General features: G+C 39.8%; 1 protein-coding gene across 1 annotated transcript in view; it reads right to left on the bottom strand.

The window, feature by feature from the left end:
* Nucleotides 1–15182, bottom strand: part of SFMBT1 (Scm like with four mbt domains 1) — a 164430-nt gene extending 149248 nt beyond the window's left edge. Inside the window, exon 1 of the mRNA XM_044672764.1 lies at nucleotides 15108–15182. The gene's annotated coding sequence lies outside the window, so the exon portion shown is untranslated. The remainder of the gene's footprint in view (nucleotides 1–15107) is intronic.
* Nucleotides 15183–18945: the final 3763 nt, after the last annotated feature.

Below are 18945 nucleotides of genomic sequence, written 5' to 3'. Positions count from 1 at the left end.
TTATGAGTTGCTATATCCAAAAAATGTTATCACTTGACAGTCAACCTTCTGGTGATAATTCTCTCTGTACTTGACTAGGTTGATGCTCAGATGAAAGATATATGTTGCTTCAAGATTTTTCAGCTTATTAGGATCTGCCAGAGTTTAAATTAAGCTGGCGTAGTCTTTCAAAACCCAGAACCAGAAAGTTGTTAATGTTGGTGAGTTACTGCCTTGGTTACTGCCACAAATATAATAGCAGTTCTAAGCCTTTTATATACTTTCTTCTCACCAAACCAAGTTGTTCTTACAGGTTGTTTGTTTTAACAAAAATATTTTTTCATTGTTCGCTTATCAGCTAGCATCTCTCTTGTCCTATCTTAGAAGTATCTCTCATTTAGTAAAATAGGGGGATTATAAAGTAAACAAACTATGTATGGTAATACTGGACATACTGTTCATCCCTCAAATGCTATATTTTATGACAGTTTAGCAATAGACCATTAAGGAAGAGGGGGAGGGAATAGGCATTTATTAAGTGCCTTCTATGTGCCAGGCACTTGCTAACAAGCACTTTACAAATATTACCTCATTTGACCTGAGGTAAGTACTTTTATTATCCCCATTTTATAGTTGAGGAAAAGATACAGGCTAAATGATTTGCCAAGGGTCATAGAGCCAATAAGTGTTTGAAGCCAAATTTGAATTCAGGTCTTTTTGCCACTTCAAGCCTAACACTCTGCAATAAAAAGAATAATAGCTAGCATTTATATTGCACCTACCAGGAGTCAGGAAAGTGCTAAGTGCTTTACAAATGTTATCTGATTTGTTTCTCAGAATATCCCTGGGAAGTAGATACTATTCTTATTCCCATTCTAATGATGGAGAAACTGATACAAACCGAGGTTGAGTGACTTGGCTAGACTCACACAGCTAGTTAAGTGTCTGAAGCTGAATTTGAACTCGGATCTTTCCTGTCTCCTGCCCAGTACTCTATCCCACCATTTAACTGTCTTAAGAATAAGGGCTTAAGCACAATAGAATATCTAATATGATTCTAATCAAAAATGTAATGTTGTGTGTTTATGGTTACATTCAATTTCTATAAATTTTGTGGCCCAAGACATGAATGAATTAAAGCTTAGTTCTTGGGTATCTATCTCACTTTTCATGAAAACATAGAATGTTAGAGCTGAAAGGAACATCAGAAATAATCTAAAACAAGCCATTTGTTTTGCAGGTTGGGAAACTGAGGCCCAGAACAGGAAAATGATTTGCCCAACAGTTACCCAACTAGTTAATTCTCTGAGACCTTCTTTTCTCACTTTAAACCAACCATTCCTATAACCAAGAGTTTGTGAATGTCTTTTTGAATGTTTAATAATTGTGTTTCGATATAATTGGTTTCCTTCAAAATGTTGTGTATTTTGTTTGATACATTTAAAAGCATTTTCCAAAGACAAAAAAAAGACATGTCCATGAGGCAAAAAAAAAAAGGTTAAGATCTCTGCTCTACACTCTATGGGTTTGACTATCATCTCTTACATAGATGACCCCTAAATTTCATATCCAGATTTATCTCCTCCTAGAATTCCAATTCCACTCCATCAGCTGCCTGCTATCGCTCTACCTAAATGTCCTATCAGCTTTTCAAACTCATGAATTCCTTATTTTCCCCAATAATTCTGTCCACTCCCTAAACTTCCTTATTTCCCTCCAATCACCCAGGCTTACAATGTGTTCTTAAGCTTTCCCTCTCTTCATCACCTCCTATAACCCTGTTAGTTACCAAAGTTTAGTCAGTTCTGCCTCTACAACTCTAGGGGAGCTAGGAGGTAAAGTGGATGGCAGCTTAGAAAGACAACTTCATGAGTTCAAAACTAGTATCAAAAACTTCCTAATTGTGTAATTGTGTGATGCCTAACTAATTCTGGAGAGGCTTATTACTAGAGGATTCCTCACCATAATGCATGGAAAATGCACATAGATGTGCAATTTGAATCAATAGAATGAGAATTCACGTGATGAATTCATGGACTTTTAAAACATTAAAAATAATTACATACAGAACATTCTACTATTTGGGGGGGGGGGGGTAATACAATATGGCACCATCCCTTGCCCTCCTGGAATTCACAGTTGCATGTGTGTATTGAGGACAGATAACATACAAACTACAATAACTATAATAAAAGATAGCATATAATAAGCACACAAAGAAAGATGAATGTCATCTTTGGATGGGTTAAGATCTTTATAGATTGAAGGAATCAATGGTTTCATGGAGGAAGTGGCATTAAAAGTAATCCACCAACAAAAATACTATCAAAATAAGGAAAAATACTTGTAACAAAAATATTTATAGCCACACTTTGTGGTGGCAAAAATTTGAAAAATGAAGGGTTGCCCTTCAATTGGGGAATGGCTGAACCAATTGTGGTATCTGTTGGTGATGGAATACTATCGGGCTAAAAGGAATAATGAACTGGAGGAATTCCACGTGAACTGGAATACCTCTAGCAACTGATGGAGAATGAAAGGAGCAGAACCAGGAGAACATTGTACATGGAGACGGATACACTGTGGCACAATCGAATGTCAAATGGACTTCTCTACTAGCAGCAATGCAATGATATGGGACAATTTTCAGGGGCTTATGAGAAAGAACACTATCCACATCCAGAGAAAGAACTGTGAGAGTAGACATAAAGAAGAAAAAACATTTCCTTGAACACATGGTTCCATGGGGATATGACTGAGGATAATAGACTAATATGGAATTAGGTCTTGATCATTGATACATGTAAAACACAATGGAATTGCTCATTGGCTACAAGAGGGGGGAGGAAAGAAGGGAGGGAAAGAATACGAATCATGTAACCATGGAAAAATATTCTAAATCAATTAATTAAATAAGTAAATTTTTAAAAATACTATCATGAATTTCAGAATTTGGAAAATATTAAAATACTCCCTGTGAAGCATACTCTCATTTTGACACCTAAGAGAAGAGAGAAGCTGATCACTGAAGCTTGCATATTAATAGTAGATTCTCAAAGTATAAATTCATTCAGAATGTTAATACTTTGTTCAAAGAACAATGTATCTAAAAATCCAAATTAATTTGATCTATGAAACTACCAGACCAATATAAAACATTGTCAAGGATGTTATCAACATAGAAAAAACAAATGATTATAACTTGTACTTAATTTCACACAATAGAAACATTCCTGATAAGTTGCCTATAAAGTCAAATTCCTAAAGTAAATCCCATTTTCCAACTGATTTTAACTATAAAATTGAAGACACAAAAATTTCTCATTATCTGACATTGTTGGAGGAAGTGTTTCATCTATGTTTTCCAGGTAGACTTGTAGAATATAAGTAGTTGAAAAGTCTGCAAAACAATTTAAAACTATACCCCAAAAGTACCTAAACTACATATCCTTTGATCTATAGACAATACTATTAAGACTATACTCTAAAAGAGATCAAAGAAAGAGGAGGACTAAGTACAAAATATTTATAGCGGCTCTTTTTGTAGTGGCAAACAATTTAGAAACTATGGAGAACCCTATCAACTAAGGAATGGTTGAACAAAGCATGATATGTAAATGTAATGAAATAAGCAGAGCTGAGAGAACATTGTACACAATAACAGTAATATTAGACAATGATTATCAGGGAAAACTTGGCTACTCTCAGCAATGTAATGATCTGGGTCAATCCTGAAAAACTAATGATGAGGAATGCTATCCACTTCCAGAGAAAGAACTATTAGAATCATCTTTCACATCACTGTATCTTTGGTTTTATTTTGGGGTTTTGATTATGTATGAGTGTGCTCTTACAACAATGACCAAGTTGGAAGTGTTTTGCATGACAATAAAAATGAAAAAATAAAAATAAATAAATAGAATAGAATACTCTCATATTATAATAAATGATGAAAGGAAGTGTTCCAGAAAAACCTGAAATGATTATATGAACCGATACAAAATGAAATAACCAGAATCAAAACAACTTATACTTATAACATGTAAAAATGAACAACTTTGAAAGATTTAAGAATTCTGATCAACAAAATGATTACCATGAATACAAATGATGAAGAATGAAATTCATCTACTGGTGAGACTAAATATGAAGAATGAGACACACATTCTTAGAAATGGACAAAGTGGAAATTTGTTTTGCTTCACTATGAATATCTGTTACAATGGTTATAGTTTTCTTTTTTTTTTCTTTTTTTTTTTTTTGGAAAGAGGGAAAAAACATTTAACTGAAAACAAAATTTAATTGAAATATTTTAGATGGTAACTGGAAGAGAACTTTGAGATCATTGTAGTTCAGTCTTGTTTACAGATGAAAGAATTCAAGCCCAGAGATATTGAAGCTTATCCCTTCTAAATAAAGAAAATTATAAAGAATTTGTGGAAACATTTTGAGTATTTTCTGATTCTTCTCTGCTGAGTAAGTCAGCTGTTATTTCTCTCACTGTGCCTATCTAAAGCAGCTGCCTCCTCTAAAGCAGTTGATATTTGAACTAAAAACTGGTTCACCAACTATAAGAGTTACAATTTACATATGATGGCTAGTTATAGGTTCAAAAATTTAAAGTTAAAAAATATGTCACACCATCTAAAATACTTCTCTCACTTAAAGATGATAAACAAGAGAGCCAGAAAGATTGAAAAACAGACAAGTTTCACAAGTAATAAGTAGCAGAATCCATTGACCTTGAACCAAAGGCCTCTGACACATATTCTTTCTATCCATCATGATGCTACTCAGAGGATTCATTTGCTTATTTCCGGTTTGGAATGTATTTTAGGTTTGGTTGCCAAAGGAATGAACTCTAGATAAGTACTTTAAGTGTCACCATACACATCTAGAAAAAAGTTTTTCCCTAACAATTAAATCACACTTGAGAAAGCAGAAAGATATTTTAAAATGAAAACATGTATAATCCAAATTGAACTGCTTGCCAGCTCTGGGAAGGGGGAGGGAAGAAGAGAGGGAGGCAATATGGATCATATAACTTCAGAAAACCTACACAGAAATGTGTTGTTGAAATTTTTTAAAGTCATTTTAAAGTTGCATATCTGAAGAGAAATTTTGTATAAAACTTAAATTTTTTAAAAATGCAAATGTAAATATATCTAAAGGAAAGCTTTCAGCAAGTAAATGGAAATCTCTTTAATGGATGAATTAAAAGAATTGCCAGAATGAGAATGTATGAATGGGTTAGGATCTATTCCACTGAATGTAAAGGAGTTAATATTATTTCACATCTCACACAAAAACTTAAAGAGTATATATATAACCTAACAACATAATGAACTGAAAATTCTATTTCTTTCAAAGGTTTCCCCCAATTTCCTCACTGAAACTCTACAAAAAGATAACAAGTAGTTCTTTGGGCTCTCAGGCCCAGGTTCCTTACCAACTTTTTTTTTTCAGGTAGAGGTCATGAGGACTGAAAGGAGGACAAGAAAAACATAACCAAAGCAACAATTCAAAACTCAAATACTACATGGACAATATCAGCAGGTAGAATTTGATTGGGTTAAAATGAGAAAAGTTTAAAGGTTAAATGGCAACACTATACAAAAAGACAATTCTTGCTAAACTAAATGTGTACACAGGCTTGGCACACAACTATCCAACTTCAACCTATTTAATACTTTCAACTGTGGGCTTGTCCTTTTGAACCCATATACATGATTTGTTTATAAAATACTACAGAAATAACACTGCATGACACAGTGAAAAGACTAGTGGTTCTGCAGTAGTGGTGGAACTACCACTTCTGATAATCCCTGCTTGGTAACCTTAGGCAAGCCATTTAACTTTTCTGGGCCTCATTTTGGTCAACTGAAAAATAAAGTTGGTCTAGATGACTTCTGACACCCCTTCCAGCTCTATATCTATAATCCTTTTGACTCTTACAGTAACTAACCCAGTGGTCCCCTCCTCATATTCTCCCCACTTTTCCACATGAACTCCTGCCAAGATGGGCAAAAAGACAAGAAAAGAATTAAGCTACAGCTACCTCTGGCATATGCATGGAAATATTTCTAAAATTCTAAAGTGAGCAGAGAAATCAACAAAATTTAAAAAAAGGATTTTTGTCAGGCTTACTTCATTAACTAAAAACCAAATTGGGGGGCAGGAGGGAGTGGAGAGAAAATCCTACTAGGCAAAAGATTTCAGGAAAACCAGTTATTCATTAAAAATAGTTCTGTTAAGTTCAATAACAGATTAAAAAGTCCAAAATAAGTATGGTGTTTCCCAATTGCTCAGAATTAAAAACTCTTTAAAACTATATTTAGTACATGACTTTTTAAAACCAAGGAGCAAAAACATTTTGGAAAGATTTAAATCCAATGGTCATAGTATTAACTAACTTTTCCTACATGTTATGGATAGTTCCTTCAGGTACTAGAACTCTCATTTGATTCTTACAACAATCCTTTAAAGTAAGTGATATAAATATCATTAGAAATGTGTCATACAGAGACCAATACACTGTGGTAAAATAGAATGTAATGGACTTCTGTACTAGCAGCAATGCAATGATCCAGGACAATTCGGAGGGATTTATGGAAAAGAACACTACCCACATTCAGAGGAAGAACTACAGGAATGGAAACACAGAAGAAAAACAACTGCTTGAACACATGGGTTGAGGTGGACATAATTGGGGATGCAGACTTGAAACTATCACACCAATGCAACTAACAACAATTTGGAAATAGGTCTTGATCAATGCACCTGTTAAAACCAGTAGAAATGCGCATCAGCCATCTTGGGTGGAGGGAGCTTGGGGGGGAGAAGGGAGGGGAAAGTAAGAACATGAATTATGTAACCATGTTAACTTTTCTAAAAAATAAATATTAATAAATGTTTAAAAAAATTTAAAAAAAGAAATGTGTCATAGATGAGGAAACTGAGGCCCAGAAAAATAAGTTATTTGTTCATGGTCAAACTGTTTGAATAGTGCTAGTTGACTATGAGATAAATCTGGATCTACTTATCCCAAGTCACAACTCTTCTCACTATGCCAAATAAGGTTTTACATTTGTAGGAAAAGTCACAATAGCAACAAGTCCCTCATTTTCTGTACTTATTTTCCAAATTAACTGAGGAAACATTTCTACATAAAATGTACATTAATCCTAAGCAAATATGCCCCCCAAAGGCATAATCATTTTAAACATTTTTAATTTTTTTTTAAACCCTTGTACTTCGGTGTATTGTCTCATAGGCGGAAGATTGGTAAGGGTGGGCAATGGGGGTCAAGTGACTTGCCCAGGGTCACACAGCTGGGAAGTGGCTGAGGCCGGGTTTGAACCTAGGACCTCCTGTCTCTAGGCCTGACTCTCACTCCACTGAGCTACCCAGCTGCCCCCCACAATCATTTTAAATGATATTTTAATGATAATCTTATATCACAGACTACTTATTCTTTTGCATTCATCTTTTCTTCTCTCTATTCCCAGTACTTTTTCAAAGTCAAGTTCTATCTTATAAACACATCCTATTTTTTTATAGTATAGTTTATTTATAAAAGTGTCTGGGGCCTCAATTCACTAGAACTCTAACCAATGCTATTCCAAGTATCTTAGAAATGAATGAAATGTTTTCTAATCATCTAAAATGGTTTCACACTCTAGTAATATTATTCAGGTACTCATCAAAAATTTAAGAAACAATTTATTTTGTCAGTACAGAAGAAAACCTCCAAAAAAACCTTATTGATTTAATATAATACTTCATTCTAATGCCAAATCCTAGTTTCCAATCAGTTTTCAAGGATTTAGGCATGTGTCCTTAGAGGAAAAAATACAACTCATAAAGATGTTCTTTATTGCTCTGATCAGGAACTTGTGTAACAGCAACAAAATCTTAAGTAAATGTATCACTTGCATTAAATTGATCCTATCAAGTCAATATTAAATTTTACATATCCTAAACTACTTATTAAGCTATTTGTTTATCCTCAGTATAATCTGTTGATAACCCATCCCTACTCCCGGTATTTCTACTAAGACATAAAGAATTTTAATATAACACAATTTTGTCTTAGTAAGCATATGAAGAGGCTGAGTATTAAAAAAAATCTAGGATTGTACAACTCAAACTTTTCAGTGTTTTCATGTTTTCAAAGACATGATTGGGGATGTAGACCTGAAATGACCACACCAAAGCAACTATCAATATTATGGNTCAATGATACATGTTAAAACCAGGGGAAATGTGATGGGGGGGGGGGGGGTGAAGGGGAAAGTAAGAACATGAATCATGTAACCATGGCAAATTTTTCTAAAAAATTAAAAAGAAATTAAAAAGAAAAAACACTTAAGTCCACTTTTTTACTTGTTTACTAAACACACACACACACACACACACACACACACACACACACACACACCCTTCACCATGGAAAGAAAACCATTTCTAACCCATTTTATCAAATTTTGCTGGTTTTGCCTTGTTTTCAACTGCCTTTTGGGTAACTATAAAAAATCAATTCTCATAAATTTCTATTTGTATAATAATTTGATTTATTTAATAATTTAATAAACCAGATGAGCACTGATAAACAATGGATGTAAACAAAATTAATAAAGCCTAGAAGGTAGAATAAGATCAAAGAACTTAACAACCACTACTTTAATAGCAACAATACCTTGTCATAATAATCTCACATTCTACTTCCAAAGACATTTGCAAACTTAACCTTCAATTAGGTAGCCTAGGAAACACCTAAACACTATGACAGTTTTAAGCACTGAACACATAAACAAGAAGGCCATCTAGCTTCTTGACATTTAGTGTCAATCCTCTAAGACCAGAAAGTTCATACTAGTAAAAAGGTGCCCCACCCTCCAAAGCATTTTGGTCAAAAATGAAAAACAAAGTAAGACTAACCACTTAGCCCATGATACTATCTCTAGGTGGCAATAGTATTATTCACAGTGAAACAAAAGGTTCAAAATTCACTAGACTAATATACTACATAACATACTTCAAAATATACCATACTATATTAGACAAATAAAAGCCTTGAAGAAAATTTAAAGGATCCTCATTATAGCAAGAAAAAAACCCAATTATAAAACTAACCTTACAAAAAAATTGGTTATAAAATTCACACCTCTCATGAAATTATAAAAATGTGTCACATCACTTAACTTTTAATCTATTAAAATACCTCTCTATGTTTGGTCTAACAGGACATTAGTTATCAAACTTATTAACTCCCTGATGTTGATCAGTAAATATTTTTGTAAAATCTCAAACTATTTAGGGCCCTTTTAAAGTCATTCTTGATCATTCAATTTTTCAAAAGCATGAGTTTGCTATCCCACTATGGGACTAAAATTATATTTTAACCCTTTTTGACGTAAATCTCTCTAAAATATACCATATACTTCTATGTCTTTTTTAAAAATGTTAGTGAATAGGATTTGGCCTTCAAGATTCAGGAAGACTACTCATCAAGGAAGATTCCTGCTCAGGTACAATTAAAAACAAGGAATCCTTAAAGGTACATTCAAATCTGAGATTCTATCATTACTATAGGAATATCAATACTTTAACCGGTTGTGATACACTTAAATTGTAAGGATTTATTGAGCTATCTGCCTTTACATTAAAATGGACCAAGATTACCATCTTTTGAGCTGGCTACTTCTTGTAGCTTTTCTGTCTGCTTCCTGCTTCCTTTAAGCTTCAGCTGTCAGTATGCCTGCCTATGACAACTCTGCTTCTATTTTAACTGGCTCCTAAAGATTTGGAAACCAATCATCAAGCTTCTTCAAGCTATATAAGTAAGTAGACTAAGTTTGAGAGCAGCTATGTGGTCCAGTGGATGAAGCACTGAACCTGGAGGAAGACCTGAGTTCAAATACCATCTCAGAACACTTTCTAACTGTTTGGCTCTGGGCAAATTACTTAACCCTGGTGGCCTCAGTTTCCTCATCTGTAAAATGAGCTAGAGAAAGAAATGGCAAACTACTCCAGTATCTTTGCCAAGAAAACCCTCAATGGGGTCATGACAATTCAAACAAGACCAAAACAATTAAACAACTAAGTCAGGTGGAATGAGAACCACGAGGATTTTTTTTTTTTACCAGTTTGTAGACTTTGTGACAAATATTCTGGATGATTTAGAGGCCTTTCACTCACTTCATGGCTTCTGAGCTGTGCTCTCAATAAATGGGTTTGCTAGATAACTGGTACATTGCTATATTGATATTACTACTCCCATATAGACTATTTTATTGCCAAAGTAAAAAAATCAGTGTTACCTTAATGGTAGGAAAGAGTCAAAATACTGTAATCTCAGACTAAAGGTATAATTTTAATATACAATACTATATGTGTTTTTGAAAAGGGAAAGTACATTCCATAGGTATCAGTTCTCAAAATGCAGTCCTAGAATTCCTAGGGTCAAATCTATTTTCATAATAATACTAACTTTTAACACAGTAAATATCAATAGACAGTCTTTTCGGGAGTATCCCAAATAATTAAGAGTATAATGGGGATTCTGGGACCAACAAGTCTTAATAACTACTGCCTATAAGAACACTGGCAAAATTTGGGAAGAAAGCCATAGTCTTGTTAGAAGCAGTGCACCAAGACACATAGGAAAATTAAATAAAAAATGAGCAATAAAATCCACATTTGCTCAGCAGCAAAATATTGATACTTTAATAGTCTTTTACAAACTGTTAATTTTCTTAGCTCTTCTGTCTTATCCTGTCATTTTCATGATTTGTGCACAAGCACACTGCCCTCCCCCCCCACTAGATAATACCCATTGACAAACCACTGTCTTCTACTCATTAAAAGGTCCTATCTAATTCCCATCTCAAGCAGGAAATCTTCTCTGGCCAAAAAAAAAGATTTCTATTGCTTCATCAGTTCCAAAACATATTTGGAGAGCATGACCTTTCTTACAAATTAAGACAAAAAAAACTGAAATAGTAAAATATTAAAAAGTCATCAATGCCACCTTATAATAAAACATCTAAGAGGTCAATGAAAATCCCTTAAATGGTGCCAGACAGTATGGTTGCTCAACTATTAAACAACAATTAACATCAATATAACATTTTAAAAAATAAATACTGCAGGTACATAACCCATACTTAAAACAAAAAAAAAAAAGACCCAGTGTAATTTTTTTTAAGTTGACAGGTTGAATAAGACTTAAAAATACTTCTGAACTAACTAGAAAAAAGAGTGAAAATGAGATTTCATTAAAGCCTAATCCCATACCTCCAATACTGCAGTAACCAAGAGAAGATTTTAATAAAGCTTCAGTAAGCAAATACTCTAGTCTTAGTCTCTTCCCCGACTTCCAAATTTCTAATACCTTGGCCCTTTCAGATATAAATATTACTAAACAACTTGACCACACAAATACATTCCAGGAAATCTAGTATCACAAGGAGGTGTACCAACTTCCCATTCCCCAAAGTATAATTGTGTCAGGTCTCCTAGGTAACCAGAAATCCCAAGGTTTTGTCCAATTTAATAAGTTTATGCATAAACAACATTTTTTCAAACATTTTGTCTCATTCCTAGGAATCCCAGTTGAACAAATGCAAATGAAACAATAAATTATTGATGAAACTATCTTACCATAGAAAAACTACTTTTTATGGATTCCATGGCATTTTAGTTTAATTCTCATTCAAATCACTATCATAACCCTCTACCTAAAAATAAACAACTCACCAGTGAACCAGTTAAATGGCACAGGGAAGTGTTAGGAAAACACAATAAAGCAAACAATAATTACAAAGTAAAAATGTTTAATGGTTACTTAGTATCAAAAATCTCGACACAATATTCTTCTTTCCAGATTATTTTCATTTATTGTTCAGTTTGATGTGAACAAGATACTATGCTACTGAAGCAGGTTCATATAAGTCTGGCCAGTTGAACTTTTCCATTCTCTTCTAAGTTAAATTACATCTCCATCTACACTAACACAATCTTATTGCCAAGATTGTAAAATAATATATCCTACAAAAGTGAAACAAGTATCATCAGTATTTAACACAATTAACTGCATGATGTGCACTTGATAAAAATGTGTTGAATTAACAAGTGTTTTAAAAGAAATCATCAGAGGACACTAAAAATCAAATATATTTTTAAAAATCAACAGTGCTCCTTGTATACATTTTTTCATCATTTCCTACTTTATGCACTTAGTTTTGCTAAGTGGAACTTACAACTATTGAACAATTCTTAAGTTAAAGTATCAGATAACACAAGTGTCAGGAAATCAATGACATAAAAAAGAATGAATGATTGATCATTACTAAGTCATCATGCATCCAGAGTTACTCAATCAAGTTGTTAATTTTTGCATAGTTAAATTCATTAAAGAAATTAATTCCCATGAGATAACTGGAATTTCTGTCATCTTTGCTTTCCCTCCTTTTAATATTTTGGTAAATCAAGGAGATAGACTAAATAAATACAGCAAACCAATCATATTATATTCCTTTTTTTAACCACTAAGTTTGTGAGTCCTTTTTTATGTCCATTTCTTAATGTCGTGAGTTTTAGAAAGTGATTCAAGTAATGAACTTATTTGTTTCTTTGTAGTTCTTATGTTTCATCTCACCAATTAAACTCTAATGTCTGCAAATATACACATATAGAGATACACTTTGGTAGAATTCCCAGTAACCACAGGTTCACACATTGCACATAAATGAAAATGGACTCAAAATTCTGTACAAAAAAGTCAAAATTTTGTTACATCTTCTGGATATTAAAAACTATGAAGAAAATAATAAAACCAAAGGACTATGAGACTCAAATATCCTTTTATCTCTAGGCAATGCTGTGTTTTAATGAAGATGAATATATTTCACAAGCATCCCTAATTACTAAATCCTTTAGAAAGCAGAACTAGACAAAACAGACCCAGAAAGGTTAAGTCACAGAGCTGTTGGTGTTGGAACTTGGGCTCTACCCACTCACTCCTGGTTCACATTTCTACCATGCCACTCTTGTTCTAGAATTGCAAATGATTTGAAGCCTAGAGTCCACTTATAACTCAGATGATTCAACATAATATTAGCATCATTAGCTCTATATTTGCCATAGTAGTCTCACGATGACTTAGCTTTCAAACATTTGAGATAGCTTATTGTTAGGAATTAACCATTTTTAAGTATTTTGCTGTCCATTCAGAAAAAAAATAGGGAAGTTCTCATACCCCAACTCTGAAGCAAGCTATGATCTATTAAAATTCTGTCCAATGAGATGTCAGATGTAACAGCTACCAGATTTTATATTGTGTCTCTTTAAGTCTCTGATGACAGTTATTTGGTTATCCAAAAATATCATCCCCTGGGACCATTAAGCAGCCATAGCATCTAGGGACACCTGTGGGACCATCAACACCTCACTCTGTTAATGATGCTCTTTGTTTAACTCTCTGGTACATACATGCATTCTTTTTCTCTCCTACTATCCCTCCTTTCCTATTTCACTGAATCGGCATATACCTACGTTTCCTTATTACTGAAACGGCTAACACCGTGGAATGTGTTCATTTAGAGGACACAGCTCTACTCTGACACTTATCAGTTTTGCTTTTTTAAGATGTTCATTAAAAAAAAAAAAACAGGTCCCTTGCTTCTCGGGATGCCCAACCCTCTTTCATGACCTCTTTTCCAACCAATCAAAAATATGACTTGGAAAAACAACACCCTCTAAAGAGTAATGGAGCCTTTGGGTGAAATCGTAAAGTATCAAAAGCACGGATTATTTTGGAGCTCGATGACACTCGGAGAGCACAGAGAAGAGAGGCACTGTCACCCACTGAGAGCCGGGCCACATTTCAGGGTCGCCCGTTTTTCTACTTCCACAGGAGGTGCCAGCAGCAACAGCTACAAGTCAAAGACAGAAAGAGGGGTTGGAGCAGATTTGAGAATCTGGGGAGGCGGGTGGCTACCCGCAGAGGTGCGGGAAATTTCCTTCAGGCCTTTCACTGGTCATAGCGGCTGACCCGCACCAAAGCGGTCTCAACGCCGCCGCCGCTACTTGCGCCGTTCTCCCAGCCTGATCAGGCTCAGAGACCCTGGGGTCAGGCTGACCTAGGCCACTGGCCAGTATGGAGTCGGGCGACTGGAAGCCTCTAGCTACACGACCGCAAAAGGGGGTCACGGGCCTCGCCGGAGGTACCGGGCCGGAGACTTGGGTGGCTGCATTAGTCACGGAAATGCTGGAACCGTGGTCAGGGTCGATCTGTCTGTAGCGCCCTTGGAGGGGAAGTAGGGGGATGGGGGAAGCGCTCGGGAATAAGAGACGCTACTCCTCGCAGCGCGGGAGTGGCAGGGGGCGAAGATGTAGGGAGAGGAACTTGAGCTGCGACTGTTTCTGGGAGGAGCCCGGGAAGAGGAGCGCGGCGCCCCCACATCCCAGGTCCCAGAAAGGTGTCCGTAGGCAGCTCCCCAATAATGCCAGGGAGCCTGACACTTTTCTCTTCTCTCTGCTTCCCCGCCCCCCTCAGCATAGGGCTGGGCCGCTAGGTGCTGCAGACACAGCCTGGGGCTGGAGGCGCAGGCGAAGAGAGGGAGGGAGCGGGGAGCGCCCGTCGCCTTGCTGCCACCTTCACGACTGGGGTCGGGGCCCGGGTCCTGCTCGAGCCTGGAGCGGCTGCGGGGGCCGCGCGCCGCGAGCATCCCGGGCCGGAGCGCGCGCGCGCGCGCGCGACGCTCTCATTCACTACCCCTCCCCACCGGCCCGCCGACCGGCCCGGCGAGATCCCTTCCTTCTCCCCACGCGCCGCGATCGCCTCTCCCTAACGTTCCGGCCGCCCGTGCGCGCCTCCCCGCGCGCCACTCAGCCCGCTCGTTGGCGCCTCCGCCCGCGCTCCCGCCTCGCTCCCGCTCCCGCCCTTTGATTTTCCTCAGCAAAGTTGAGGGGGCGGGGGGAGCTGGCCGGCGGCCCGGCCCCTTGCCGGTGGTCCCCGGCCCCTGGCTCTGCCCTAGGCGCGCGGCCCCCCGCGCCGCCGCCTCCCTCAAGCCGCCTCGGGAGCCCGCTGGGCGGGAAGGCCCAGCGGCGGCGGCCCCGCTTACCTGCCCGGAGTTGTTGGGTTTTTCTTTTTCTTTCTTCCTGCCTGCCTCCCCGCTCCTGGCCGGCTCGCGGCTCTCCTTCCTGCTGGGCGGGGAGGCGCGGAGCCGGGCGGGTGGCCGGGCCGGGCTGGGCTGCGCGGCGAGCGCGGCGCTGCTCTCCCCTCCCCGCCCCCCTCCCTCCACCCCGCGCTCCGGCGGTGGCGGCGGCAGCGGCGGCGGCGCTCCGCTCTCCGCCTCATTCCAATATGGCACGGCCGCGCAGGGCGCATGCGCCCGCCGCCCCTCCGGCTCCCCCCACCCCACCCCCTGCGCCGGCTCCCCGATTCTGGCCGCCCTAGCCCCCAGCAGTGCCCTTCTCTCGGCCCTTTCTTGAGTCTCTGCCCGGGTCCCGGTCTTCCCCTCCGCCACGTGCGCCGGGGCCGGTTTTGCACCCTGGGGCTGCAACTCGTTGCCCCCGCGGACCGCCTCCCACCTCCACATGCACATTGGCCCCGCAGTACGGAGGTGGGGGTACCCTGGGGCAGGAGATGGACACGCGGTCCTTTTTTTATTTTCAATTATTTATTTTTGCCGTTTTCGCATCTACTGTCCCTAGGAGCAGCCGACGAGCCACTCCAGGTGCCGGCGCCACTGTGCCCGCTTCCCGAAACCCACCAGCTGGCCAGGACTCGCCCCTGCCCGGGCCCCCAACCGCGCGCTGCCTTGGACTATGCGCTGTCCTCCGAGCCCCTGGGAAGCCCCGGCCCACCGAGTGCCGGGACACCTCGCAGCCCGAGTTTGGGAAAGTTGGGCGGCGGGGCACCGACGGATGCTCGGGCGAAGCCGACGGAGAATGGAGGCGGGGGACTCCCCCGTGGGAGCCATCACTATTCCCCGCCCCCTCCCCTCCGCGAATGACGAATCAAACCCCCGAAAGAGACGGCGCGCCCCGCAGCCCCTCGCTCTTTCCCGCGGGCCCCTGGAGGCCGCGCATACCCCCCCTCCTCCCGGCCTGAGGAGAGAAAGCGCGGCTCCAGCCGGTGGCCAGATCTGGGCGGCCGGGGCCGGAGCCCGACCGGCCGCAGTGCGGGCGCATGCGGGAGGCGCGCGGCTCCCTTCTTTCCCTGGAGGGGGCTCGGGCTGGCATCTCGGGTCCCCCAGAATCCCCACCCTCGCTGTCCGGAGCCCGAGTCGCCGGTAGGCAAAGAAAGCCGCTGCTCCCACGAATCCTTGGAGCACGGAGGCTGAGGGGCCCGCACCGCTCCGAGGGAGCCAAGCGGGGCGCACTTGAAAGCTTGGGGTTGGCCTCACGTCCCAAGGCCTGCCTGTAGCCCCCCCGCCCGACTCCGCCCGGATGCCAACCATCCCTACAGGCACGCCCAAGACCTGAGCCCCAGTTTCTGGAGAGCAATCAATAACCAGCCCACTTGCGCGCCAAATTGGGTTTACCCCCACCCAGGCTCGGGCCCGTGTATGTTTACCGCGGGGAAGCTGGTCCCTACGCCTGTGCTTGGTTAGCGGGTGTCAGCGCCAGGGCGAGGGACTGGGTGGCGCGAAGAGACTGTGCTGCTGCCGCCTCCCCTCCGCTCCCCGCTTCTGAGTTCCCAATACCCCCCCGGGAAAGACCGCTGACCAGAGCCTGGGGGTGGAGGGGCCACAGCTCTCCAGGCTTCTCCCGGGAAGGTGAAGACACCCCACACACACACACACACACTTTTTACTCCGCCAGCGAAACCTGTATTGTCACTATATGAAAATCAGTTTTCCATATCAGAGAGTGGTTTTACAAAAAGTATTCCAGGTTCGATTGGGCCCCTTAGTGTATTTAAGACTGGTTTGATTCTTGCAGCCCTGGGAGGTTAAGGTCACACTTTCAAACTTCCATGTCCAGGGTCCCTTTTCAAATCACTGGAGCACGAAATTTACATCTAAGGGAATAAGTCCTTGGAGTCCTCTGTGTGTCTAGTACGTTCTAAAGGGGACTCACACCACAATTTCGCGTTCTTTCACTGTTCTTTCCCCAGCAATAACTACTACTGAAAAGTCAAAAAGATATGAGGGTAACTACTTAACTTCAAAACCAGAGTATTAGAGAAGAGAAAAAAGGGCGTATGCAAAATCATAGCCCGCAGCATAGTCAGAACTGGAATCCAGGCCCTCTGACTCAGTTCCATGTTTTTCTACCCTGCTAACCTAAGTACTACAATTTGCTAGACCCGGAGCTAGTGATGAGCAAGTCTGGTCTCAGCAGTAAACCAACAAACTAAGAATGAATACTTCCCATGTGCCTAGATCTGTGCTGAGCAGTGTAGAAAATGCAAAAGGAAACAAGGCAAGGCAGAATGGTTGGAACTAATCTCCTTTTCCACAATTACACTTTCTTAGATACACTCGAGATGTAACAGTGCCCTGTTGCTTACTGGAATCCTTTTTGTCCAAGCTTGCCATTTTCCCCTCCAGACAGTAGTCAAAATCCAACCTGGGAAAAAAAAAAAAGAAAAAGAAAGCAAAGAAGCTCAGGGAGGAGGAGAGTTAATAATGTCCCGTTGTTCCCTTATAGCTGAGTCCAATCTCAGCTGGTCCTTGTAACCTAGAAGATTAACTCCCAAATTTTAGTCATCTATTCCATCTCCCTGTCTCCAAGAAAGACTAAAGGACTAGGCACTAAGTATTTGCCTTTGCACATAAAGATTTCAAGGGAAGGATTCCAAATTTCCTTTGTCATCTGTATCTGCTTTTAAGAACCTAGACAATTCTTTTTAGTTAACCTGAACTTTTTTTGCTACAATTCAATTTTCTTTCTATTTTTTCAACCTTTAGAGAGATAGGAAATAACTGGGTGACTGATCTTCCCTCCCCTACCGGGGAAAGAAGAGACAAAAAAAAAAAAAAAAACCCTAGTAACAAATATAGTCAAGCAAAACAAATTTCCACATTGGCCATGTCCAAAAATGTTTCTCTAATTCTGCATATTGCCTCTCTACAAAGAGGTGTATGGCATTCTTTATTATCATTCCTCTGGATTCGTGGTCTTAGGTCTTTCAAAATTGCTCATTTTCGGGGGCAGCTGGGTAGCTCAGTGGATTGAGAGCCAGGCCTAGAGACAGTTCAAATTTGACCTCAGACACTTCCCAGCTGTGTGACCCTGGGCAAGTCACTTGACCCCCATTGCCTACCCTTACCACTCTTCCACCTATAAGTCAGTACACAGAAGTTAAGGGTTTAAAATTTTTTAAAAAAAAAAATGCTCATTTTCCAGGATATCACTGTTATAGCATACTTTGTTTTAGTTTCTTAGTTTAGTCTGCATCAATTTATATACGTCTTCCCAGATTTTTCTGAAACTGTCCCTTTCATCATTTCCTACAGCACAATAATATTACATTACATTCATATGCCTTAATTTTAATCATTCCTTGATGGGTACCCCATTAATTTCTACCAGTTCTTTACAACTACAAAAAGAACTTTGTACTTACAGTTCCTTTTCCTCTTTCTTTGATCTCCTTGGTATATAGGCCTAGAATGAGTTGCCCAGTATCAGTGAGTCAAAGGATATATTCAATTTAGTAATTTGGAGAACACATTTCAAATTGCTTTCCAGAATTGCTGTACCAAAATTCACAGCTCCATCAACAGTTTATCAATGTGCCTATTTTCCTGTAGCCCCTCCACCATTTATCAGTTTTCTCATTTTCCAATTTTGCCAATTTGATTGAGTGTGAAGTGGAACTTTAGTGTAGATTTATTTAAAAATAGCTTGGGTATCTTCCCTTGAGAACTGTCTTTTCATATATTTTGATTGTTTATACATTGGAAAATGGCTCTTCACAATTTCTACCCTGAATTTCCACCCTGCTCT

The sequence above is a fragment of the Gracilinanus agilis genome, chromosome 1, assembly GCF_016433145.1.
Source record: "Gracilinanus agilis isolate LMUSP501 chromosome 1, AgileGrace, whole genome shotgun sequence".
Lineage (NCBI taxonomy): Eukaryota > Metazoa > Chordata > Mammalia > Didelphimorphia > Didelphidae > Gracilinanus > Gracilinanus agilis.
Note: the sequence above shows the minus strand (reverse complement) of the source record. Positions and strands in the feature narration are given on the sequence as shown.